Source organism: Phyllobates terribilis, unplaced genomic scaffold (assembly GCF_046119375.1).
Source record: "Phyllobates terribilis strain yellow unplaced genomic scaffold, ASM4611937v1 Scaffold_1__5_contigs__length_1240528914, whole genome shotgun sequence".
Taxonomy (NCBI): domain Eukaryota; kingdom Metazoa; phylum Chordata; class Amphibia; order Anura; family Dendrobatidae; genus Phyllobates; species Phyllobates terribilis.
Window position 1 is genome coordinate 171,529,781 of NW_027362761.1, and position 27,670 is coordinate 171,557,450.

At 40.1% G+C, this 27,670-nt stretch overlaps 1 protein-coding gene across 4 annotated transcripts in view; it reads right to left on the reverse strand.

Moving 5' to 3' along the window:
• The window catches only part of LOC141248477 (KN motif and ankyrin repeat domain-containing protein 1-like), a 268,553-nt gene that overhangs the window by 109,377 nt on the left and 131,506 nt on the right, over positions 1-27,670 (reverse strand). Inside the window, exon 1 of one of the 4 annotated variants that reach the window (XM_073669430.1) lies at positions 12,638-13,078. The exons of 2 other annotated variants lie outside the window; for them this stretch is intronic. The gene's annotated coding sequence lies outside the window, so the exon portion shown is untranslated. Of the gene's footprint in view, positions 1-12,590; positions 13,079-27,670 lie in introns of those variants that run through there. One more of the 4 variants, XM_073669385.1, reaches the window with a different exon arrangement.

The following is a 27,670-nucleotide window of genomic DNA, read 5'->3' on the forward strand; positions in this document are numbered from 1 at the left end:
TCTGCTGTTCCTGTTTTTTTCCGGCTGGGAAGCCCTCCTGCAAAGACAGACAGGCCTGCGACGGGGGACACATCCTTCTGGAGTAAAGGACTGGTAACGTGTGAGTAGGGACAGTGAGGGTCAGCTTATCAGTACACGTTATTACTGTGCAAATTTACGGTTGTCATTTATTGTTTTTCTTTGCTGTGTTAAAAATGTATACGAGTAAAGATACGGTTATCAAGATAGAGTCTGTGTGTGGGGATCTTGCTGGGCCAGATCATAGATGCCAATGCGCGGCCTTGCCCGCGGTCACTTCAAAAAACACAACTGAAAATCCCATAATTGCTCTCTGGATCAAACTTGGATTTTCCCCATTTCACTCATATTCAACAAGAATCTGTGACATTACGAGTGTTCTGTTCTGCCAGGAGAGGGCAGAACACCCTCAATTAAACCTATGGGTAAAACTGAATACAATTACCAGCCGAAAAAGATGTAAAGGCTAAATAGAATAGTTATATAAGCCTGTAATCTCCTCCCTGCAGCAAAGAGTGTCAGTGATGCAGAACGCCATCATAAATAATAACAATCAGAGAGATAATACAATTATAGACTAATTGGTTACTTCATCTCTTGTCATAGGGTCTGTCTAGGCAGGACTACATCAACACAAGCACTCACGTGGGTGTAGAGTACATCTAGAGACAAAGTAAGATGTGGGAAGACTGGTGCACACACCCTAGATTGTGTAAAATATGTATTTGCTCCACAATGGCAACTTAGGACTTGTACTTTGTATGCTACACTTCGTTGAGTAATGTGTCCTCTAAAGATTGCCGATATTAACTGAGTGTTGGGATGATCTTACCGTGAAATGCTTTAGGCCTCGTACACAAGACTGTATTACTGATCCATGTGTTATAGAGGGGGCTAGAGATTTTACATAGAGGCACACAGATTTATTTCGTTCTATAGTACAGGACTGTCCTAGAACAGTAACCTGTTATTTCACAGCACCCAGACAGTGGGTACAGCCTCACATAGTAGGTCAGTAGATGGAACAAGAGATATGGTGATTTCATGGCGTAGAAAATTCGTGGGGAGTGTAGCAGCAACTTATTTCCCTTGAAAAAGCAAAGGGTATGCCTGATCCTTTTTACCCAACAGAGTCGACATCTGCTGAAACGGAACCGCTCACCTAAGGGCATGTTCACTCGCTGCTTTTTTGCAGCGTTTTTATTTTGTGTGGTTTTGCAGCTTGTTCTATGCATTTGAATGGGTGAAAAGCACAACAAAGAACCTGAAAGAATAGACTTGCTAATTCTCGGCAAATATGCTGCAGCTCAAAATACAATCTGAAAAATAAGAACCGCATGTGCATGAGACTTCAGAAATCTCATGGATTTTGCTGCTACTGTAAAATGCTGCACGTTTTACACACCAAATATACCGCATTAAATATGCAGCAAAAAAAATGCCACATGTGAACATGTGGTCACATTAGTACTTTTATACGTGCTGGTTCATATGGACGCTACCCCCTGACGAAGGACGTGTGTCCGAAACGCGCGTCGGGGCTGCGCCGCTTGATGCCATTTATACACACTGGACTTCTGTGCAGGTAGATACACTTTATATTTGGGCTTACACACTGATTACTTTGGACTGTATGGATAAGCATGGGGTATATGTACTATTAAATGACATGGAGTACACGGGAATTTTCCTCTCCATACTGCCAGGTACATATATATACATTTATGATCTGGCCATTCACATGTTTTCTTAGTTGCCATTTCGGTGATATAACCCCTTTCCGTTTGTCCCCTTCCTTCCATGTACTAACCTGCTTGATGTTTATCTATTCTTATTCATCTATATATCTTAGAGTCTAGTATATATTATAACATTGCTGTATGACTATTATAATGCGGCTTTCCTTGTGTATGTAGTGTCACTTTTACCATAATTTGAATAAAGGTATTTTTGAATTGCTTTTGTTGTATTGGACCTATCATTCGGTGGTTCTCTTATATTATGTGTCTTACCGAATGGTCTGCCATTTCACGTTGGTCCATATAATAAGTACACGATTACTTACCGGCCCGTTGATTTGCGGGTCTGAAAATGATCAGTGTCTTATACTGTTATATTCAGTGTTGTATATATCTGATAATTTTACTGTGTTTTGCACAGGCTCCGTCTACTCTGAATATGGACCTAAAAGCCAGGGAACTATCCTGGCAGGGACAAATTAATGAAGTTTTTGGTAACAGTGGTGCTGCAGCTTTGGATTCTATTGGTTCACAGGTTGATATAGCTACTAACGTAATTAGGAACCTATTGTTAAAAAGGACACGCCTTTGGTGGAATAAAGCTTTCCTCGAAAATTACATTCTGAAACAGTTGATCCCTAGAGGCCTTAGGGTACGGGTCATACCATCCTTTCTGATTGAAGATAAGGACTTTATTAGGGATTGGCAGCAAGTGTGTAATGACACATCTAAGAGATTTATGGAGTTATTGATACAACTCAATCTCAAGTCCATCAATGAGATTGATAAATCCCTTGAAAAGACGGTCTCCAATGCAAAAGTGGATTTATCTGTGGATCAAATTAACTCCATTGATGCACAGATGAATAAGTCCATGGACTTGTGGGTAAAGGACATCCAGGCGAACCATGCCAAAAAACTAACTAGAGACCAGAGGGATTTTTCGATGGGCAGAGTATATAGGTGGAAGAAACTTACTCCCTCGGGCCTAACTAGGGATCGCACCCCATCTATTTCATCAAACCCGCCGACCAGCGAGGCATCTGACGCCTCCTCTTCCGTCTCTGTATCTACTCCAAAACGGAAACGCGAGTTACGGTTCCCTCCTAACAAGCGCAACTATAACTACTCACCAGAATCTAGAGGCAGCTTGAAGGTAATTAACCTAAGTTCACACTCTTTTTCCCAGCAGGAGATTTCGTTGTTGAATAAAGGTTTGATGTTTTGCCCTTCAGCACAATTCGATAGGTTTACGGCCATTAAAGATCTCCATCTTTTTGCACGGAAATTACTATTTAAAAGATACTTCCATGATGAGGCCGCCTTTTGTTTATTTCCCACAGAGACGGAACAGGAGGCGTTAGCCAACCTGGAAGAACTGGCGGAGGAACATAACAGTCCGATAGGGGGTAAGATCCCTTCCTCTATTAGGCCACGCTCTCAGAAATTCCCACCCCTATCTACGTGTCCCACCATTGATGTATTTGTTAAAATGGTGAGCAAAGACTTTGAGAAAATTCCACGTTATCCAACATTAGATAATTTGACTAGAGATGAGAGACAGTGTCTCCAGCGGCTGCGTAAGTTGCCAGATGTGGTGTTTAAACCAGCTGATAAGGGTGGGAATGTGGTGATCTGGCCTAAATCAATGTATGAGGATGAAGCCTTCCGCCAATTGAGAAGTGTGGAATGCTATAAGAAACTAACCTTTAATCCCATAATAAAATATCAGACGGAACTCTCCTCTATCTTACAAATAGCTAGGGACAATGGAGTCATTTCAAAAGAACTACATCTAGCACTCCAGGTCAGTGAACCCTCCATTCCCACCCTGTATCTTTTACCAAAAATACATAAAAACTGCCAAACACCACCAGGGAGACCAATTATCTCAGGGAAAGGGAATTACCTGGAAAATGTAAATCGATTCATTGACACCAAACTGCAGCCGCTGGTAGAATCACTACCTTCTTTTACCAAAGACACCTCTGAGTTTTTGAGGAAAATAGATGGGCTTCACATAGATGGGGATACCATTCTTGTAACAGGTGATGTAGAATCATTGTATACCAATATTCCCCATGCAGATGGAATACGGGCTACCCAATTCTTTCTGCAGTCTTCATCCAACACAACGGATATGAGTGATCTCATTATCCAACTACTAGAGTTCACCCTATCTCATAACTTTTTTCTATTCAATGGGTCCTTCTACCTACAGCTCCGGGGTACCGCAATGGGTGCGGCATTTGCACCGGCATATGCTAATTTATTCCTGGGGCTGTGGGAGAGGGACCTATTCCTGTCAGATCAGTATCCATCTATGGACCGCGTTCTTTTTTGGACGCGATACATAGATGATATATTCTTGATCTGGCAGGGGACTATTAAAGAATTACATCAATTTATGAATGATTTGAATCAGAATCATTTAAACATTCACCTTACATATCAATACGACACGGACACCATCGATTTCCTGGATGTGAAGATATATAGGGATGCCCATAACTGTTTACAATCCACTCTATTCCGTAAAGATACAGCGGTGAATTCTCTACTGCTGGCATCTTCGTCACATCCTCCAGCAATGATTCGGTCAATACCGGTAGGCCAGTTCCTCAGATTAAGGAGAATCTGCTCCAGTGATGCGGATTTTATACAACAGGCCGATATACTAAAGATGCGATTCTTGGAGAGAGGCTACAGCCGTCGCTCCGTCAAAAGAGCATTTAATAGGGCTAAACATACCTCTAGACACAATGAATTATATTCAAATAAGACACAGCCAACGAACAGAACTGTTAGATTCATCACACAGTATCATGGTCAAACCAATCTGATGCGCTATTTTCTAAACAAATCTTGGCCCATCCTACAATCTGACCCTGTGCTCTCGAGATATTTGAGCCCGAAACCCAATATCACTTTTCGTCGGTCACGTAATTTACGGGACGATCTAGTGAAAAGTCACTATACCAATGAAAGAACAACTTTTATGTCTAAAGTGAAACCACTCAAAGGCTGTAGACCCTGTGGTAAATGTGTGGCATGTTCAAATGTGGTGCGATCCGACACATTTCAAAGCTCGGACGGACTTACAATATATAATATCCAACACCTCATTACATGTACCACAACTGCAGTGATCTATTATGCCACTTGCCCATGCTCATTAATCTATGTGGGATTAACTACCCGCCAATTAAAGGTTAGGATACGCGAGCATGTTCTTGGTATTATAGCAGCAAAAGAAATCAATGATCCATCGCTCTTGAAGACAATACCGAGACACTTCAAGACATTTCACGGATGTGACGCCTCATTACTTAGAGTAATTGGGATTGATATGGTTCCACCTAACATTAGAGGAGGTAAGATAAGTAAACGTCTGGCCCAATTAGAAACAAGATGGATCTGGACATTGAAAACTGTCTGTCCTTTGGGACTCAATGAGAACATGAGTTACGTTCCATTTCTGTGACCAATCTAGTCCTTGAACCTGCCTGTTTGTTTTTAATTTGTTTTTAACATGTTTTTATTTATTTTCTACATGATAGTAATTTTAACTCTCTCTCCCCTCTTATAGTTTATTTCTGATGTGGCCTTTGATCTAGCATCGGAGTGGGATCCTAGTGTCATGACATATTTCGGGATTGAAGATTGGAAGCCGTTATTATATTGTTCTTCTCTCCCCCCCCCCCCTCCCCTCTCCCCCTTTTTTCTTTCTTTATATATTTTATATATAAAAATATAATTTTTTCTTGATGGGATAGAATGTCTCACCTGTATATTATTTCCATACGTATGATGATGTATTATCTGATTGTTTCTACTATCTATATATTTATATATTTATATTTCTTATTTTATTTTTAATATATATCTTTTATATATATATATATATATATTTTTTTTTTTTTTTTTTTTTCTCTTCTCTCTTTTTTTCTTCCCCCCTTTTTTTCATGTTACTCTATTTATTGCACGTAAACACTTTATATTTGATATGTATGTATACGCAAATATATTCAAATATGGATATATACACTGTGTTATACTCTATATACACACACCTTAATGTTTTAACTGGCCACTATAGGTCTTTGATATATTGCACATGTTCACTTTATCCTTCTTCCTCTCTATGCATATCTCCCATTGTGGTCGATGTGTATATACATAACATATGATTATATTTGTATGTATTGCACAGTCACTTCACTAGTCTCACACTTACTTATTGTCACTCTGATTCCCCGAGTTGTCTCTATCTGCGTGATCTTTATTCCTCTTGTGTTCCTTTCTCCACTCTGGCTTCCTGATCTCCCGTGGTTGCTTGGATACAGAGGACAATTTGACGCCCATTCTACGGGTAAGCGCTGCGCGCATGCGCCGTCTGTGCTCCGTGAGGCTGCGGTCACGTGTCTCTATGCATCAGGTGACCCGGGTCACGTGTGTTCCCGTCGTCGGCTGATGCATGACGCGGTGCCCGTGACTTCCGGTCCCTCCGGCCGCCGCATGCGTGCACATCAAGCGCTGCCTGTATACATCGGCGGATAACCAGCTGTATGCGCCCGCCTCAATTTGGAGCTTAATTGCGGGCGATCCTAATTATGTAGGACACCCGGTGCTTACCGATTGGTCACATTAGTACTTTTATACGTGCTGGTTCATATGGACGCTACCCCCTGACGAAGGACGTGTGTCCGAAACGCGCGTCGGGGCTGCGCCGCTTGATGCCATTTATACACACTGGACTTCTGTGCAGGTAGATACACTTTATATTTGGGCTTACACACTGATTACTTTGGACTGTATGGATAAGCATGGGGTATATGTACTATTAAATGACATGGAGTACACGGGAATTTTCCTCTCCATACTGCCAGGTACATATATATACATTTATGATCTGGCCATTCACATGTTTTCTTAGTTGCCATTTCGGTGATATAACCCCTTTCCGTTTGTCCCCTTCCTTCCATGTACTAACCTGCTTGATGTTTATCTATTCTTATTCATCTATATATCTTAGAGTCTAGTATATATTATAACATTGCTGTATGACTATTATAATGCGGCTTTCCTTGTGTATGTAGTGTCACTTTTACCATAATTTGAATAAAGGTATTTTTGAATTGCTTTTGTTGTATTGGACCTATCATTCGGTGGTTCTCTTATATTATGTGTCTTACCGAATGGTCTGCCATTTCACGTTGGTCCATATAATAAGTACACGATTACTTACCGGCCCGTTGATTTGCGGGTCTGAATATGATCAGTGTCTTATACTGTTATATTCAGTGTTGTATATATCACATGTGAACATACCCTAAGGTTACATTCACATGCCCGTGTGTGTGCCCACCCAAGAGAAACTCAACAACTTTGTCCTATGGTGTTCCAGTTGCTACCGTTTTTATCCATCATCTCTTATTTCCCCACTGAAGCAGGTAGAACGTCTGATCTTTTATCCAAAGACTCCTAGCAGTTGATCAGTTAAAAACATTAAACTAGGATGGAACCCTGAAGTACAAGGTACGTCTTCCTAGTTTCATCTGTCTTGTACAGATCCCCATAGACTTTAATGGCAGAGGTTGATCCGTAAAATGGATGAGAATAGTCCGTGTGCTGGTCTGTTTTTAACATTGCAAAGTATAGGAGAAACTAATTTAGTTATTTCTTTAGCCATACTGGAAAAACACTGATGACACACAGATGATAAAAAAATGGACACATGGATGGAAAACATGGATCCAAAAACACTGATTTGACAGTAGTACCATTTTTTCACGTATGTGTGAAAGAGGCCATTAGATAGCTGACCGATCCCACTGACTCTAGTCTAATGTGTATTGCCCTATATACAGAAAATAGGACTGGAATAATACATGGCTGCAGTATCAGATGACCCACTTTTGTTACTTTTACTTGGTTAGGAAAGCGGTAGAAAATATTTGCCACAATTTGCAAAGTTGCTTAAAATTTTGCAATTGTAGACGTTTTGGAGCACAAAACCTGGTGAAAATTATGCATAGTGCAGAGAACAGGGCTGGGAAGGGTTGTCAGATGGATATCTTATAGCTGAAAAAGTCAGGTAGAAATGATGGCTATTAGAAGTTGGGCAAACAGTTATGTTAAGGACACAGTCACTTTTCACACAAGTGACAATGATGTAGAACTTGTCACTAAAATGCAGAAAAACTGTAAAAACCATGCCAACGTTAACTCCAGTTCCTCTTGTCCATTGATATGACATGTGCCTAAATATCTTTAACCATTCAGTGTGATAAAAACGCAATTCTGGTGGGGGGCATGCTTCTTCATACACATTTACTGCATGGGCTGACCGGTAATTGTTCCATGACAGTGAAAATAAAACTACTAACCTATGTGCAGCTATTACTAGTATACAGAGTGTCACAGGCAGTGTTTGTAGCTATGTGCACAATGTTGTATTTAATGCAGGCATGTCTTATTTCATCTCATTTACATTTGTGAGATATAAAATGAATGCAGGTATATTCTGGATGTTTCTTCAGAATCACAGAATATCGCAGAATTTCCAGTCTACAGATGACCCATGAAGTGTTGTCACTATAAAGTTCAAAGGTTTTCCAGCCAGGAACATTTATCACTTGTGCACAACATAGGTCAGACACGTCTAATTGCTGGGACCCCCATGATACGTAGTACAGGGTCGGCAGCCCCTCCTCACTGGCCGATCACAGTGAAAAAGAGTGAAGTGGCGGTTGAGCATGCGTAGTGGCACACCATTCAAAGTCCATGGGACCGATGCAGACAGCAGAGTACATTTCATTTTAGTCCCAAAGACACAAAGAAGTGGCAGGGCGCATGTTTGGGTCCCCTAGTTCTAATAATCATGGGTTTCTCAATGGTGGGTAAGTGATAAATCTCTAACAAATGGCCACCATAATGGAGTCCAGCACCATCTCTCAAAGATGCGCCTGTCTGTGCTGATCGGCTGCAGCAGTGACATCATGTTAACAGCACTGCTGCCAATCACTGAGCTCTGTAACCTTGTCAATGTAGACAGCAAGAGCCGCTGAGCTCCATGATCGGCTGCAACAGTTCTGAAGCCAATCACCACATGACAAGAGCAGCAGTGACAGGCACCCTATTAGGGCCAGTTACAGTTCGGATGGTAGATATACATTAGAATTTAACTTGATAAATTATAACACATGAGGCAGGTGACTTATCTGTTAACAATGCGGCCTCCATTGCGACAATCTACAAAAGTGTCCATGAACACTAAAAGCAAACAGAGAATGTGTTGAAGCAGCACATTGTGAAGAAAAACAACAGGAGCATCAAGGAAAAGCAGAAGTGAGGAGGTCTACGTTCCTAAATGAAACCTTTAGAAACGTACAGAGTTTTCAACATTTCCTACCACGTTGTTGTAGAGTCTGTAACTCCTGCACATAGCTGGTAGTGCTGCTGCTTTCACCCTACTCTCTCAGGGTTAGGCCTTAGTCACACATCTGTTTGTTGTCCATGTGCTGTCAGTTTGTTTCTACTGAACACACTAATTAATTACATTCTATGGGGCTAATTAAGTCAGTTTGCTTTTGTTTTTATACTTTTTACTCACAAATGGCCAGTATAAATAAAAGGCATGCCATAGGAAGGGCTAAAAGAAAATAAAGACAACATCTTTGTGCTGTATTTTTCATAGACTAGTTTTTAGGAGAAGCTTGGGAATGCGTGATCAGTTTGTTTTTGTTTTGCACATGAGTAAAATGTATGACACATAGTAAAAACATAAAAATGAAACTACAAACAAAGGCTCCAATGCACTGACGAAAAACGGTGCTTTTAATGTCCACGTAAAACACATACATGCGTTTTAAAAGGGCAAAGGGGACAACTATGGCATGGATTTTCCCCAAGAACCAATGAATTGTGCTTTGAAAGTCATCATTCCAAAAGAGTCATGAAGCCCCATACACCCGACTTATGTGCACCTTAACATATTATATTTTTTTTTTCCATATCAAATGTGTCAAAAGCTTTTAAAAGGGTTGTCCACTATTAGACAATCACAAGAATACAAAATTCACAATCTCCCATAAATTGGCTTGTGAAGATCCTTGGCACGGAACGTAAAAGCCACTGCTTGGCGTGAGATGCACACTAAGAAAATTAAGGTATCCTGCCATTGGACTATGAATTGGTGAAGTTTTATAAGTATAGCTTAAGAGGTTCCAGGTACATTAAAAATATTGCATCAATTCAGAAACTGACGCATTTCGGACATAAAGTTGCCCTTAAAGAGAATCTGTTATGCAAGAAAAAAATGCTATTAACCTTAACATATGGCGGTAATCTGCAGGTTAATAGCGTTCGGAAGCTGCCTGGCACCTGCACGGAGAGCCCTGCTGCCGGGTGGAGATGAACTTTACTCCTCCTGACAGACTTGGGCTTTCAGTCATAAGGGTGGGCGGCAAGGATTCAGTCACCGCTGAGTACAAAGTGAGCAGCAGCTGGACCTGCGTCGCCAGCCCTGACATTGTTAAAGCCAATCAGTGGTCTCTCATCGGGTGCAGCCCATCAATACTCTGTCAGAGTGGGCATCCACACTGATGAATAAGTAAAGGCTGCAGCAGGACTGATTGCTGTGCCACGTGACCGCTAGAGCCAATTTCACCTGCCAGGAACAGCAGCAGACAATGTTGGAATGGCGCCGCTGCAGGAGAGGAGTACCGTATATATGTATTTTTTATTCTCTATGGAGCCCTGAACTGATAACTGGTTAGCGACTTATGATGTACATTTCCATTATAGGTCGCTAATCAATACATGGTGTCAGCCTGCAGGAGTTCATACCAGGCATATATCCCAGCTGTGTTACATAGCCAGTGCTCCAATGGCAGCAGATTAATCACTGAAATGGTACTGTCAATCTCGGCGCATCAGCTCCCTCCCTCAATGTGATCACAGGGAATCTATGGGTTATCACTGCATCCGGGGACTGCTGAAGGCTTCCATAACCTGCATGTTAGTCCTGTGAAGCTCAGCCACATGCAGAGCTTCATAGGAGAAACACAATGTTACTATGCTGCAAAACTGTGGCTGTGGTATTGCAGTATACACGCCCTAGGTGGACTAAAAAAATTAAGTTATAAAAAAATATATATATATATATATATATATATATATGTTTTAAACACATATTTTGATAGATCTGACGCGTTTTGAAAACTAAGATACCAAACTTTTTTTTCTTTCATTTTTTAAGTTTTAAAAGAAAATACATATATTTATATAGATTTAAATACATATTTATTTTAATCAACAGCCCTCCTTTCAAAAACCAAGAAATTAAAAAGAAACATTGGCATCACAGTAATCAAAATAGGTCAGAAGATCTATCAAAACCTAAAAATATTTAAACTGTGCATTAAAAAAATAAATAAAAATAGAACACCAGCATTGCCTTTTTTTTTTGTCAGTGCTCCCACCTTCACCCCTACCAATAAAAAGCTATCAAAATGTCACATGTACCAAATGGTATGAATAAAAGCAGTAAAACATCAGCTTAAAAAAGGCACAAAAACAAACCCTCGCAGCTCAATATTAAAAAAAAAAAAAGTCTGGACAAATTTAGTATCACCTGCGCCATCCTGACCCAGAGAAATATGCTGACAGGCCATTTTTACCACACAGTACTTTTTTTTTTTGCAATTTCACCGTACTTGGGAGTTTTTTTCTGTTTTATGGCACATTGTATAGGGTTATTCAAAACTACTACTTGTCCCACAAAAAGGAAGCTTTCTATGGGTTAGGGCGAGGGAAAAATATATATATAAAAAAAAAAGTTATAGCTCTTGAAACAAGGGGAGGACAAAACAACAGCGCAACAATGAAAAATTCTCTGGTCATTATGAACACTGTGGTTTGTCCTGATGAAGAGGTATGATCACCTCGAAACGCGTTGACAAAACCGCATCTGGTCTCCTTTTGCATATTGAATCCTCGACAGCGTGGGTGTCATATCCACTTTCATCTCCAAGTTTGCTTACTGGTCATTATAGGGTTACTCGTCCCTCTTGCTCCAAGGCATTCTCCCAAGAGATAAAGCATGAGCAGGAACTACTAGTGTGCAGGAGAACGTTGTCCAGAGCACAGAGTTCATTCATTGAATGATCATAATAAAAAAATGCAGAATTATTCTCTTTTCTGCTATTACTGCAGCTTCAAGCCGCAATCTATTCACCCATCAGTCACCTTCTTTTCACATATTATTTCATGTTAATCCTGGCATCCAAAAGGTCATCAATTTCTATACTATAAAATAAAAATGTAGCATTCAGAGCACATAAGAGTGTAGTGTGTATGGGCATGTACCGTGTCAGCCACGCAGCAATCACCAGTGATCACATAACACAACACCACTGGAACATACAGCAGATTTCCTACAATTATACTGTCAACACTTCAGCTTCAGACAAACAAGAAACCCAATACAATATCAACAGGTTTAAAAGCGCCGAGCTGGACAAGCACTCTGGTGAAATGGCACAGATTTGCACCTTGTCAACGAATTTACATGGGACTGCAAGTCAACTTAACGTTGACATTTCAAAAATCAGTGAACTGCACAGTTTTACATTGAGAGGATTCTCTGCTTAAATGCTTCTAACCAACCATCTACAAGGACTTTTTGCAATTGTGCCATATAAAGAACATTTATCCAACGTTATCATGTACATAAGAACGTATACAGATGATATACAGACACTCCAGCTTAGCTGAAGAGCCAATGTGCAGCCCCAGACTATCATTTCTAGGAACAATCCATACTCTTACCTGGAGCGCCTGTATTTATTGGATATGGGTAAGATAAGGAGCATTACCAGTAAGGTGCAGCATGACTCCCAGTGACCGCACGAATGCAGATCCCAAGTACACGGTAGCAGATATGGCTTGCTGCTAAGTTTAGCCAAGAGGCATCCCACAGCCAACACTTCGCTGGTCAATGCACAGATGATGACAGACCGTCAATTCAGCAGCCTGGGAAGCAATGCTTGTCCCTCCAGATTGACCCCACTCAGATCTTGCAGGGGTATAACTCTGAGGACAGTGCACAGGTAACTTCCTTTTTGGCTCGGGCTGCAGGTTTAAGAAAACAGCTGGTGGAAATGCAGGACATTCCTGTACAGCAGCTCCTCGCCTGTGGCTCAGTACATGTGTGACAATCCTTCACACTCCCTAGCTGTGCAATAGCTGCAGAGAGCTGGGAGCCACAGGCGGTGATAAAACCCCTCTTACGTGCAGAAGAGCGAGCACGACACTAAAAGCATACACCTTCCTGTTCAGAAGATCACTTGTCACTGACACTTGGCTTCCTAAAGCTGCTGACATCAGCTTAGCTGGATACGGTCAGACATTCATGTCAATTCAGCCTAGATTATATCGAAGAATATGATCGAATATAAGGATATGACACCTGCTATCCTGAATAGAATAGATTTACCCCCATCAGCATAGGACGTGAAGACTATATACAGTCATGGCCAAAAGTGTTGGCACCCTTGAAATTGTCCAGGAAAATGAAGTATTTCTCAAAGAAAATTATTGCAATTACACGTTTTGTTATACATATTTATTTCCTTTGTGTGTATATGAACACAAAAACAGCAAATTGGACATAATTTCACACAAAACCCTAAAAATGGGCAGGACAAAATTATTGGCCCCTTCCAAAATTGTAGTTAAACAACTTTCTATCCAGCATGTGATGTTCGTTTAAACTCACCTGTGGCAAGTAACAGGCATGAGCAATATGAAAATCACACTTGACACCAGATAAAAAGGGGAGAAGTTGACTGAATCTTTGCATTGTGTGTCTGTGTGTGCCACACTAAGCATGGAGAACAGAAAGAAGAGAAGAAAACTGAGGACTTGAGAACTAAAATTGTTTAACAATATCAAAAATCTCATGGTTACAAAGCCCATATCCAGAAATCTTGATGTTCCTTTGTCCACGGTGCGCAACATAATCAAGAAGTTTACAACCCATGGTACCTAATCTTCCTGGACGTGGACAGTAGAGAAAAAATTGATGAAGGGTTGCAATGCAGGATAGTCCGGATGGGGGATAAGCAGCCTCGATCAAGTTTCAAAGAAATTCAAGGGGTCCTGCAGGCTCAGGATGCATCAGTGTCAGAGCGAACTATCCATCAACATTTGAATGATATGAAACACTATGGCAGGAGACCCATGAGGACCCCACTGCTGACACACAGACATAAAAAGCTGGACTGTGCAGCTTGCCAAGATGTATGCGAGTAAGCCAAAATCCTTCTGGGAAAGAGTCTTGTGGACAGAGGAGACCAAGATAGAGCTTTTTGGTAACACACATCATTCTACTGTTTACCGAAAACAGAATGAGGCCTTCAAAGAAAAGAACCCAGCACCTACTGTCAAATATGGTGGAGATTCAAAGATGTTTCTGGGTCGTTTTGCTGCCTCTGGCACTGGGTGCCTTGACTGTGTGCAAGGAATCATGAAATCTCAAGATTACAAAAGGATTTTGGGTCGCAATGTAGTGCCTAGTGTCAGAAAGCTGGGTTTGTGTCCTAGGTCATGGGTCTTCCAGCAGAACAATGGCCCCCAAACATACGTCAAGAAGCACCCAAAACTGAATGGAAACAAAGCACTGGAGAGTTCTGCAGTGGCCAGCAATGAGTCCTGATCGAAATCCATGAACACCTGTGGAGAGATCTTAAAATTGGTGTTGGTAGAAGGCACTCCTCAAATATGAGAATATGAGAGACCTGGAGCAGTTTGCAAAAAAAAAAAAAGCAAGCGAAAATTCCAGTAGAGAGGTGTAAGAAGCTCGTTGATGGTTATAGGAAGCGAATAATTGCAGTTATTTATTCCAAAGGGAGTGCAACCAAATATTAAGTGGAGGGTGCCAACAATTTTGTCCAGTTCATTATTGGGGTGGTGTGTGAAATTATGTCAAATTTATTTCCTTTTGTGTGTATTGGAACAGCACAAAATAAGGCAAACTTGTATAAAACCAAACGTGTGATTGCAATAGTTTTCTGGAACAATTTCAAGGGTGCCAACACTTTCGGCCATGACTGTATATTATTATTTAGTACCTACACAGTGTGGAGTGTGTTAACTCCAAGTTAGGTAGACAAAAAGTATGTAAAAATATAAACACTTCTAACATTCAAAATACATAAAAAGTATCCCAAAAAAATTCTAGATAGTAAATAGCGGTCAATGTTGAAGGCTGAAAGAGCGGACAATTACATACATATTGGGCACTAACTGGAATAACAGCGGCAATAATATTGGAGACAGCCGAATAAGTCTGAGTTAGACTACGTCTATAAAATTGCAACGGTGCCTTGAAATAGAGTTAGATAGTAACAAAAAAAAAAAAAAAAGATTACTCAGGGCAGCAACAGAACAAAAAATAAGAGCAAAACCTTTCCAGTTTTGACCTGGTGACAGATCCTCTTTAGAAGGAAACCTGCATGTAATGAGAAATCTAGCATACAAGCCATATTCAAATAAGGCTCAACGTGAACTGGGGTGCGTCAGTGCACAAACTGTTCCCAAGTATATGGACACCCCCAATGCACTTCCAGTCTGATTTGAAAGTAACGTCTACACTAGATTTCTCATCACAGCTACACACTGGATTACTACAAAGATAAGGTATCATTTTTATTGGGGGACAAGCTCCTATAAAGCCATACCACTACTTTCAGAAGTAAAAAACAACAAAAAAAAAACAGGTTTCCTATCTGAGCCAACATTTGGATACTGGTAACAGAACTAGTCCGTGAATGTGAGAAATATTGTACAATTTGTTTCTTCTGTTTCCAGATTCACATTTTTCTCAGATGAACAGTGCTAATCTTTACAGAATATTTCGCAATACATAAAAAGATTCATGCGATAAAAAAAAAAACTTATGAGCAAAGCCAAGCTAAACACCTTCTAGAAAAATGCTTTAAGTACTTGTTATTCTTGGACTTATATCCTAAGGCAAAAAGCACCGTACCAAAATACAAACCATACAAACAACTCCATGTTAGACAACAAAACCTTACTAGAACCAATAAAGAAAACTTTACTTTAGGCATTTATATACTCAACATTAAAATTGCAACGCCAAGAAGGAAAAGTCATGGAGTTATGAAAAATCACAGGATGGATAGACCCGTTAATAGATGAAGTGAATACATTTTTAATTAATATTTATTGAGTATAAGTGCCACCCACAGAAAGATGTGAATTTACACACCTTGGCATGCTATTACAGAAGCACTTCAAAGCTTTTATCCTCTTAATATATTGCAATCATCATATTATATTGCACTGTGTACTTACAATTGCTCATTTTGCCTTTCTACCCAGTAAATTCTTCTCTATGTGGGAACAGGAAGTTTGTTGTCCCTGCAGAAATCATTCCCCTCTTTAACTCCCTCCTCCCCCTGCCAGGGACTTTTGCAGTGACTCATGCAGGGAAATTTGACTTCCTGTTTTTACATAGAACTTAGAAGGATTCAGCTAGCCAGTTTATGTGATGTCAGACCTAATGGAAAACAGAAGCATTTACTGGGTAGAGAGGCAAAACGAGCAATTGTAAGTACACAGTGCTATAGAATATGATGATTGTAATATAATAAGGAGGATAAACATTTTGATGGGAGTGGTGCTTCTAGATGTTATTAATGGTTGGCTAAGAAATGTTTTGGCATGTTGAATGCACTTGAGCATGCAAAACATGGAGATCTGCTGCTGGCAGCTCCCTTTGCAGTTGCCAATCAATGACGTCCCAGATTTGCCCGATGGGAGACAAGTTCGGAGACTCTGCAGACCACGGTAGCATGTTTAGGCCAATCAGGCTGCTCACAGCAAAAAGAGCAATATGCAGACTAGCATTATGTTGAAAAATAGCTCCTAGGACACTTTAAAGAAATGGCTATAGCACTGGTTAGACAATTAAGCTGATCAGCTGATGAACCCCGGTGACCTCCTGCACAGCAATGTATACTGACAGGGGTGATTTTACAACCCCGTCAGTATACAGTGCTGTCTTCTACAGCAGTGACATCAAAGCCAGCATTGTCAATGATAAGGGGGTGGTAGATTAGTGGAGAAGGGGGAGGAGATTGAGGGAACACAAGCAGATGGGAAGCTGCTGATAAATAGCACTGTGCACTGCAGCCTTGCAGCGCTGGGGTCCTGGGTTCAAATCCCACCAAGGACAACATCTGCAAGGAGTTTGTATGTTCTCCCCGTGTTTGTGTGGATTTCCTCCAGGGTCTCCGGTTTCCTCCCACACTCCAAAGACATACTGATAGGGAATGTAGGTCGTGAGCCCCGATGGGGACAGCAACGATAATGTATATAAAGCGCTGCGGAATATGTTAGCGAGATGTTTGTGTTATGTTAGTGAGATGTTAAGGAAAATTGAATTTCCTTTTTTTCATAATTTGCACATCATTAACATGCCCTTCGATCCTGTAATTTCCATAATTCCACGACTATCTTCTTGGTTATGTAATTGTAATGTTGACGAGTATTTTTACAGTGCAATATCATTTTATAACCTGTAGATTAACAACTTCCACAGCTATATGGATCACCTCCTGAACAGCTATGGAGAACTGCTGCAGATATAAAACTGCATTGACACAGTTTCAAAGCAAGTGCTAATGCAGCAGAAATCCCTACACGTAAAATCAGTAGAAAAAGTATATGCCTCAGTCCCATGAGAACTACCATCGAGTGTGGGCAACTGCTTGATTGCTTAGGTCTCATTGGCTAGCTTGTCCTCTGGACTACACCAGCTACCTTGCAAGCTGGCACTTACGGAAACGTCAAGGGAATCTGTTAGCAAGATTTCACATTAAAAACTATATGGGCATGTGGCTCTTTCAAAGACAAGTCCAGCTATAACTTTACATGGCCAGTCTGTTCCTCCACTACTGAGAAATCAGCATTTGAATAGATCTAAAAATGGCTATGGTAGATCTGCAGCCTCTGTCACTCCAGCTCTATTCCCTGCTCAGTGCCACCTCCAACCAGTTAACTCGGTGCAGTCAATGCCTCTAATCTATGCTTGAGGACCCAATTTTTTCCCAGAGTGTGCACATCTACTATTTTACTAAGGCGATGTTCACACGTTCAGTATTTGGTCAGTTTTTTACCTCAGTATTTGTAAGCCAAAACCAGGAGTGGGTGATAAATACAGAAGTGGTGACGTGTTTCTATTATACTTTTCCTCTGATTGTTGCACTCCTGGTTTTGGCTTACACATACTGATGTAAAATACTGACCAAATACTGAATGTGTGAACGTGGCCTAAGGATGTAAATCCCAGTGGGCTCATTCTATGTGCAATAAATCTTCTAGATCAAATAAACAGGTTTCATTGGCAGATAGATGTCCAACTTGATTGTTTTATAACTTACAATGGCATTTACACAAGTAGAAAAATGTCACGTAATGACTACAACACCTATTTTTCTTGTTGAGGTTTAGCAAGTAATACTAGCATCTCCTTTTCTGACCACCGCAATATTCTCCAGCTCTCATTATGTTACGATTCTCTGCATATAATCTTGTTATCACAGTCCAAGGATTTCCTAACAATTTCTGGCAAATTACAGCAATGCAAATCACAGTTCATGTCCGCAACTGGAAAACCAACTCTACAGCTGTTCATAGATTTCACAGAGAATGGGAACTCAGCCACTCTCAACTGTACTGTTCTATGGATGAGGCTGCTTAATGGAGTTTTCCCCAGGATATCAAAACCACCGTTTTTCAGTTGTTAGTGGGGCCCCCAAAATCAGTTGTTTATCATCCATTATGTCAATAGATCATAAACAACTGACTTTTGAGGGCTCCACTGACTACAGAAAAATGGTGGTTTCGATATTCTGTTGCCAGGACCGGATGGAACACCATGATCTCACATGACCAATTCTGCTCCATTAAAGGGAAGGTGCCATCAATTTTATTTTTCTTCTTTTTGTGAAAACAACATTATATTAATTTAAGCTTTGTAATACAGTGTTTGCATAAATTGCAAACACTGCAACATGCAAAATATCTACAAAAAAAAAAAAGAAAAGATTACCTATACTTGCAGCTAGGGGGAGCATCTTCCTGTATAGACCTCAAGCAGCTACAGTAATGCTTACTTGCATTACGTTAGCTGCAAAATTGGGGCAGTGTCCTTGTGACATCAATGTTTCCCTCCCCTTTTAGGTGTTATACTACACCCAAAAGTGGGGGAGGCAGAATAAAGACTAGAGACAATGCACCGCCATTTTCTTGGTGACTGCACTGTGATCTAATCTCAACCAGCTGCTAAACAGGAAGTGGATCTCCGTATATTTACAGAAGAGCCAGCAGAAGGAAGACAACGGACTGTGGAGCAACGTGGACCCGAGGAGCAGAGCTGCACGCAGTGGAGAAGAGAGCAGCTGCGAGGCCAGGACCGAGGAGACTAAACAGTGCAGCGGTGAGGGTCCATAGCTTCACTGCACAGGCAGTGGAGGATGGGAGAATATGAGAGCAGAGCTGGAGGAGCTTGTGTGTGTGTAAAAAGCTTCCAATTACATGTCCTCAGTGTGGAAGCTCTGGGCCACAATGAAATGGCACCTAGACACACCTACAGCTGTGAATTGAGAGGCGTGCCCAGTTCACAGCTAATGTGGCTATAATGTTACAGATAGGGTCGGCATCAGACAGCTGAAGCCTATGTCCATGGCGTATTTGAAGGAGTGTGAGTGTAGTGTAGTAACTCTTACACTCCTGAAAAGCAAGATGGCAGCCCCCAGTAGCAGCAAAACAAATTAATAAAAAATAAACTATAAATACTGGGCACTTGAAAATATGTTATAACATTAAGGAATTTAACATTTTAATTTATTTTACATAATGTAAAAATGCAGCACCTTCCCTTTAAGAATGTATGAGGTGTACCCAATAGAAGGGTCTTTTGGAGGGTGGGGTGCTTACAGTACAGGCTTCCTCCAAATGGGTGAATGTTTGGGGAACAATTCTGAGTCAATGGGTCAGCCAACACTGTTGGGGAAGGCTGTATTTGGCTCCAGTGAATTTTTTTCCCCCAACAAATTGTGCAATCTTTTGCCTATTTTGTGGTGGCTGATTCACAAGAACGATGTATGGTTATGAAGTTTGTTTTTCTTTTAGTAAAAAAAGCATTATAAATGGTTGTTGTGATGCGCAAATAATCCTGCAACTCATTTTGTGCCCAATTCCTCCATTAAAATTAGCTGACAGGACCTTTATGAAATACTAGTGTGAAGACCCAGGGTCTTCGGTGGGCGTTATACTACTCAGACAACACTGGGTGAGAGTAAAACAGTGTACCAATATTTTATTGACCCAAAACGGACAATAAACACACAGAACAGTCCCAGCAAATACCCAAGATGGTGCAAAATTACAGTCTCATCTTTGCGCTGGCCCGCCTGGGAATACAACAGCTGCCACTTTGGGACTTCCAGGGTCAACTACCTCAACCAGTGGCCACCTTCACTTTTGGTGGGCCCCAAGAGAGGAATGACTAATTTGCATCACATTTTCACCAGATTGGGCGGTCGAAGGATTTTTAGTATGAGAATGATCAAATTGACATTTCATCTCATTTAAAATGGGAGAACCAATCATAAAACTTGTTTTCTACAATGCATTTTTACCAAAAGGAAACAAAAAAAACTTCATGGCTGCACATTGTTCACGTAAATCAAACATCACAAAATAGGCAAAAGTTAACTCGTTGAAGGAAAAAAAAAAAAGTAAATAAATCACTGAATCTAAAATGCAACCTTCCTTAATGTTGGCTGGCATACTGACTCAGGGGTTCTACAACCCTTCACCTGGTGGCAGCAGACTGTACCACAAGAATCCGACACTCCAGAAGAGGTTCCAGGTTTTTTTATTTTATTTTACCTCTTCATATAGGACTGACCGACCTAGCCGAGCCCAGCAACATAGCAAGAAACCCCTGTATGAAGCAAAGGTGGAAAGGCTGATATTCATATATAGTGTAACCAGGTTTTCAGCCAATTACAGATGGCTATAGTATTTGGCTACTATAGAGCATCACAACCTGCGACTGGCTTATTTAGTAGCGGCACTGGTTTGCAAGACTTCACAGAGTTGGATGACTTGTAGTTCACCACAGTACTTACAGCATGCACACTCAGTATTCCTTGCATTGTATTGATAAGCTGAAGGGTATGTTCACACAGGAAGAAAACACACAGGTTTTTCCGCCTGGTAAATTCCTAGTATATTACAAATCTCATTCACACAGCAAAAAAAATGTGTGCAAAATGGCACACAAATTGATTATATAGTGTGTAGTTTCTGAATCCGCAGTATATCAATTTTATTTAGTATATTCCCAACTGGGTGGACAGGAAAGGCGATTCTGGCAGCTAAATAGGAAAGCATTCTTTACAGTTAGAGCTTTCCACAGTGACTGCTCTAACAGAAGAGGTAGTAATGGCAGATACTAAATCAGCATTTTCAAAAGGGCTGGATGCTTTTCGCACTACAGATGGTATTATAGGTTATAAATAATCTAGTTATAGATAATGTGTAACTGATTGAGAAAGGTTAAACTTCATAAACCTGCTCAATTTAAAAAAAAAATAAAAAATAAAATATATATATAAAATAATATATATATATAATAAAATAATATAATAATATATATATATATAATAAAATAATATAATAATATATATATAATAAAATAATATAATAATATATATATATAATAAAATAATATAATAATATATATATATAATAAAATAATATAATAATATATATATATAATAAAATAATATAATAATATATATATATAATAAAATAATATAATAATATATATATATAATAAAATAATAATATATATATATAATAAAATAATAAATATATATATATAATAAAATAATAAATATATATATATATAATAAAATAATATATATATATATAATAATATATATATATATATATATATATATATTTTTTTTTTTTTTCTTCAAAATCACAATTTTGCTGTAGAGAAGCCGAACTTAAAAATAAAACAAAAAAAAACAAAACACTTCAGTGGCTCCCTTTCTTGGCCCTCTTTTGGTCTTTTTTATACCCCAGACTAAAAGTGATAACGTCTCGCTTAATGTGTCCAGGATGCAGAGCTGTTCAGAGAGCAGCAGAGGACCAGACCAACCTTTTATCAGCGGTCTTTATTTTTTGCCCCCAATCTACAATGGAAAATTCTCAAATAAATTTGAACAAGATGGTGCGACTTCGTCAATGCATAATTCCTGCAGTTTTTTGGGGAGTTGACTGCAAAAATCTTTTACAGCAATTCTGACTTGTGGAAGCAGTCTAAGAACTCATGCATACTACCATCATTGCTCCATTTTGTACGATGCTATAAAAGTGCTACCATAAAAGTGCACACGTAGTCTACGGTGCCACTATATGCTTCCCATTTTGTCATTTCAAGAATAATTCTGTCAAATTCCAAGCAAAAAGCCTGATGGAGCTTATGTGGCAGTGCATTCAGGCTATGCAGGTCCCGTAGTAAGGAGTCCTATAGGCAGGGTGCTATACTGGGTCATGTACATGAAACCTTACATCCACAATAACTTTGTTTCCTTCAACTAAACCTCCACCCTAAACTACCAGAAAAATAGGTAGATAGGTGTTAGAAGAAGGCTAGATACCCATGTCTTCTTTTGGACAGGGTATGGTTTATTCCCTGACAGAATGACTATTGTTTGTCTCATTTGCAAAGGAATAAAACCACAATTTTCAGAGCTTTGGATCAGATTTTCAGCAGTGTTTGGTCAGTGTGTCAATTTTTACCCTCAATGTTTCATCAGTTTTTCTGAAAACCCCCAAAAAACGGCCATTTCTCAAGCTTCTCCTATCAAAAGAGTCAATGAGAAATGGACAGCACCCAAATGCCATCAGAGTACTCGGCATTGCAAGTCTATGAATTCGTGAAAAATTTTGAAAGTTTGATATACGACTCAGTGTTTTGGGGTGGACCACTCAGTCAGAAAAAAAAACAAAACAAAAAAAACCACAGACATGTGAACAGCCCCATATGACTAAGGCTTGAACACCGAAACGGGTCTGTCTGTCTTAACCTGTATGATAGGTCAGTCACTAATAATAATTTTAAATCACTAATATAAAAGTGAAGCTTTATACTTACCTTTTCATGGCTGGAGCCAAGGGCGGCTCAGTGCGAGGACTCCATTCCCACCCAGAAGCACAGCAATGAAAGTGGTGAGCTGACTCTCTTTTGGCTATAGGACTATATAGATATAAGTTCTATTTGTGAAAAACACCGATACCACTCATAAAAGAAAAACGAAAGTCTGAATGAGCCCTTAAAGTTGGTCATAAGTACAACAAAGAAAAAAGAGAAGTGTAATTTGGGCTTTGGTAGGTCTGACATTCATCGAACCCTACAGAGATCAGACAGATTTCTTCTATACATCTGGGTTATAAGTTACACGAAATGGTAATGTAAATCCAAGCACAACGTGCACATTAGGTCTGGTCCTTGATAATGCAGCTTTGTTGGCTGCAGTAAACGTTCTGAGGAACCTCTAGTAGTAGGAGTAGACAAGTTGTAGAAAGGCTCATCAAGCTTAGGCTCTGTGCACACTACATATGGGATATTCATGTCCACAAATCAAACATATGCATCCAGACTTGTACTGAAACGTACCCATAGTACCCCACAGGGGGAATAGCCCATCATTTTTTTGTATAACCAATTAGGGAATACAGAGTTAATAGGGATTACAAGGTCGGTATCCTCATCTCTTGGTAAGAGTGGGTACAAAGTGCATTCTTTTGGTCTGGAGTACTGAGCAGTCATACAACACACAAGACAAAAATGATTGGAATGGGCAAAATCTCAAATTTTCCTCTCTGGTGGAGCTGAAGTAGTATCTGAACACTTGTCAGGAAAACAGCTGATGGCTAGGGGTTCAAGCAGGACGACACTGATCAGGATCCCAGAACAAGAAGGGATTGTCAAAAGAGGAGACCCCTGTTCCTTCCTTTATAGATAACACATCACATGAACATTATCATATTATGAAAGTAGAACATTTGGCCAAGGCTCACAGGGACGATAATGGAAATAAACTGGTTTCCTCACCTTCTCTTACACCCTGGAGATTTTATATTCTGACACTTTACGGCCACACCTACACATCTATCCTGAAGTGTACATACACCCAGGGTGTGATTAACCATCCGTTCCTGCTCATAAAGTACACTGCTACGTTACGGACCAGTAAGGCCACAGTGAGCAAAAGCTGGACTTTCTCATATACATCCACTTGACGAAGGTTCGTAGGGACCTCCACTGCAGGTTGCTCATACACTTTTGCTACACATCGCCTTTTGGGAGTTTTAGGACAGAGGATTTTTTTCTTCATTGTTGCATTCCAAGAACCGGAACTATTGTAATCTTCAGTCAACATAGTTATACGAGGGCTTGTTTTTTGCAGTGTGGGGTTGCATTTTCCACAGGCAACATATGGCTCAGCATAAAAGGGAATCGGTCAGCAGGTTTTTGCCATTTAATTCGAGATCAGCATAATAAAGGATAAATAAGGCAGATTCCAGGGATGTGTTAACTATTAGGCTGTGTGTTGTAGTTTCAATACAATCAGTGTTTTAATAATCTCCTGCTGATCACTTGCACAGCAGTCAAGGTTAATCTATTTAACTTCACCCCCACCAGTGACTGGCAGCTTTCTGACAATGTACACAAGAAGCTGCCAATCAGGGGTATGGGTGGCATTATACACAGTTTAGCAATCTGACCACTGCTACATCTACAATAGAGGAACAGGGATTCTATCAAAAACAGAGGCCTGTCCGACTGCTGATCCTTTTGTTCTCCAGAGATAAGATGCTAATAGACATGACTGGCAGCGGCTCGCTCAAAGAGAACACAGGAGAGTCAGCCAAGATGGTTGCCTGATACATCAGAAAGCCATCACCATGCAGAAAGCTGACAACACAACAAAAGCCACTGAATTTGTATACTTGTGTGTAGAGTTACACTTTTCAGCATCATGACATCTTTGTCATTTTAAAAAGGTAATACATCTTATTTTTAATAAATTAATACTGTATTTCATAACATATGTAAAAAAAAAATGAAACATTAGTGTCGTATTTTTATTAATTGTTCTGCAACTACTGGGGACTGCCATTTCTATTTGCTTGTGTGTCACTCCAGCACACTTACACCAAACACATATGGCACAGGTCGGGAATAGAAGACACAGGTCAGTTTCCAACCCCATCTTCTATGCTGGGGGCGTATCAGTTGCGCATTGCACAAGCTCATTAATCAGCTGCAGGGGGAGCCTGGCACCATGGATTTTTTTATAGAAGCGTAATGTGCGGTGTCCACTCATCCTCTCCTTCAGGACCTGCAACCTCAAAGACCCTTTCTGCTGCGGAGTAAATCTTTGATCAATCTATGTGCACACATTTAGATGACAGTGCAGTCACTGACAAAAAGGCGCTTCAATGAGATTCCAAAAGTGATCCTCCCCCGATCCTTTGCTAAACATCCAAAAGGGAGGAGAGATGCAACATCAGCAGTTACTACCCACCTTTGTAGCTACTGTAATGCTAGTTAGTTCAACCATTTCTCTTTAGCATGTGTGCTGCTGCTCCCCCCTACTGTCTAAAATTGGAAAATATGGAAACCATACTTTAAATTTCTCATATTTTAGAAGCTTGAAAAATATTAGTACGGTAATTGTGGCGGAAATTTTTTTAACCTTTCATTAATTTAAAAAAAATTTTTATTGACAACACATTGCCCAAAAGAAAGGCATCTTTAAATATAAAGCCCATCAATGAGGCTTTATTTATTTTTTAGTTGGGGTAAGGGAAGAGAGGTGCAGCACAGAAAAGGAAAAAAACAATACAAATAATGTGTTAAAGGAAACATGTCAGTAGGTTTCTGCCATGTAATCTGAGGGGCGCATGATGTAGGAGCTGAGACACTGATTTTAGAGATGTGTCACTTGACAAAATGTGTGCCATTTCCAAACAATGAATGTTTTACCACCAGAAGATTATCAGTGCCTAGACTGCAGCTCACATGAGTCTTGGTCTGACCACACCCCTCCTCTGATTAGCGGCTTACTGTCAATAGACGATGTACATAGAGATCCTGGTGTGGGCGGGGTTAGCTTTCTGAGCTCTGCTTCATGCTACATCTAAGAACTCTGTCACAACTGCTGCATTCAGTAAACTAAGTGATACATTGCTGGAATCAGGGTCTCTGTCCCTACATTATGCTGCTCTCACATGACGTAGCAAAAATCTGGTAATCGTATGAAATGGTCCAGTCACAGAAATTCTATATGTATAGTATTTGGGGATTTTTTCCCTAAGTTTTAAAATGTTTGCACAATAACTTTTTTAATGGAAAAAATAGTTTGCATTATATTCTTAAGAGACACAACATTGTCTAGCAAATCATTAGTGGGCTGTTTTATCATGGTACAGGTTATTTGTTTGTTTTTTAATAAACATTTTTAAGTACATAAAAATTATTGAATAACTTATTTTTTGGAAGATGGAGTGGAAAAATGTGGCTTATTGGCGTTTTATCAAGTCAGTAAAATAAAAACAAACAGTTTTCATAAAAAGTTGTTGTAAATGTCCTTACCACGATGTATAGATCTATCCAATTTATTGGAAAGTAGATCAATTATTATGGAATACATGAATGTGCTGAGAAGATGAGGCTCCTGCATTTTGTCAGCCATTCTACTTCAATAGGATAAAATAATAAAACTGCTTTGCTATGAGAACACAAGTTGATAAGGATTTCTTGAACAAGTGATGCGTTGTTATAGGATGTGGTCACAGGGTAACCAGAGCCAACTTTTCGCTGACATTCTACAAATTCCTATAATGCTCCATTGTGTAGTATCATTTAATAATCACTTGGCACTGCAAATGAAGGTTCAGGCAAATATGTGGTGCTGACTGAGTGCATCATCCTCCCCATTTTCTGAGGTTCAAAGCAGCATTAAAAAGGTGAAGATCTGCACCCCTACATAGGGAGAAAAAGTACTGTCTTGCAAGGAAGAAACACGCCCTGCGTGAAATGCTCCCAGTCTGGACGTACAACTTGCACTCTCTAGGATCCTGTAGGATATTCCTGCTTGTAATGGGACAATCCCATTGACACCATTATCAGGGAATCCGTGTTTACTCAGTTCCCAAATACTGTAATATCCGACGTTGTGAAGTTCATTTCACGTGGAATATAGTGATTTTACTTCTTTGCTGAAAGCTGGCATGTAACAATTATGAAAAAGGCATGGCAGGTGATGGACTGACAGACAACTTTTACACTGCAGAGCCGCAATAATTTATGCTGTATTAAAGGGAACCTGTCACCAGAAAATAAATACTATAAACCAGCAGATATGGGGTTAATCTGCAGGTTAATAGCATTATTATGCTGCCCGGCGCCTGCACGCAGCCCAAAGCTGCGGGGAGAAAATTAACTTTATTCTCCCCAGCAGCTTTCCCATTTCAGTCACGGGTGCGGCTCTGGTTCAGCCATCACTCTGACCGCACCCTGGCCCTGACTGACTGCCGGCCTCAATGCGGAGCCAGTGTCAGTCAAGGCCGGCGCAGGTTCAGTCACCACTCTGAGAATACAGTGCGACGGCTGTTTTCGCACCCCTTACATTAGGGCCAGCTGTTTGTCAGGGTGGGGGCGCGATTACAGCCAATATTCTCAGGAACGCTACCAGGGAGAATAAAGTTAATTTTCTCCCCACAGTGTT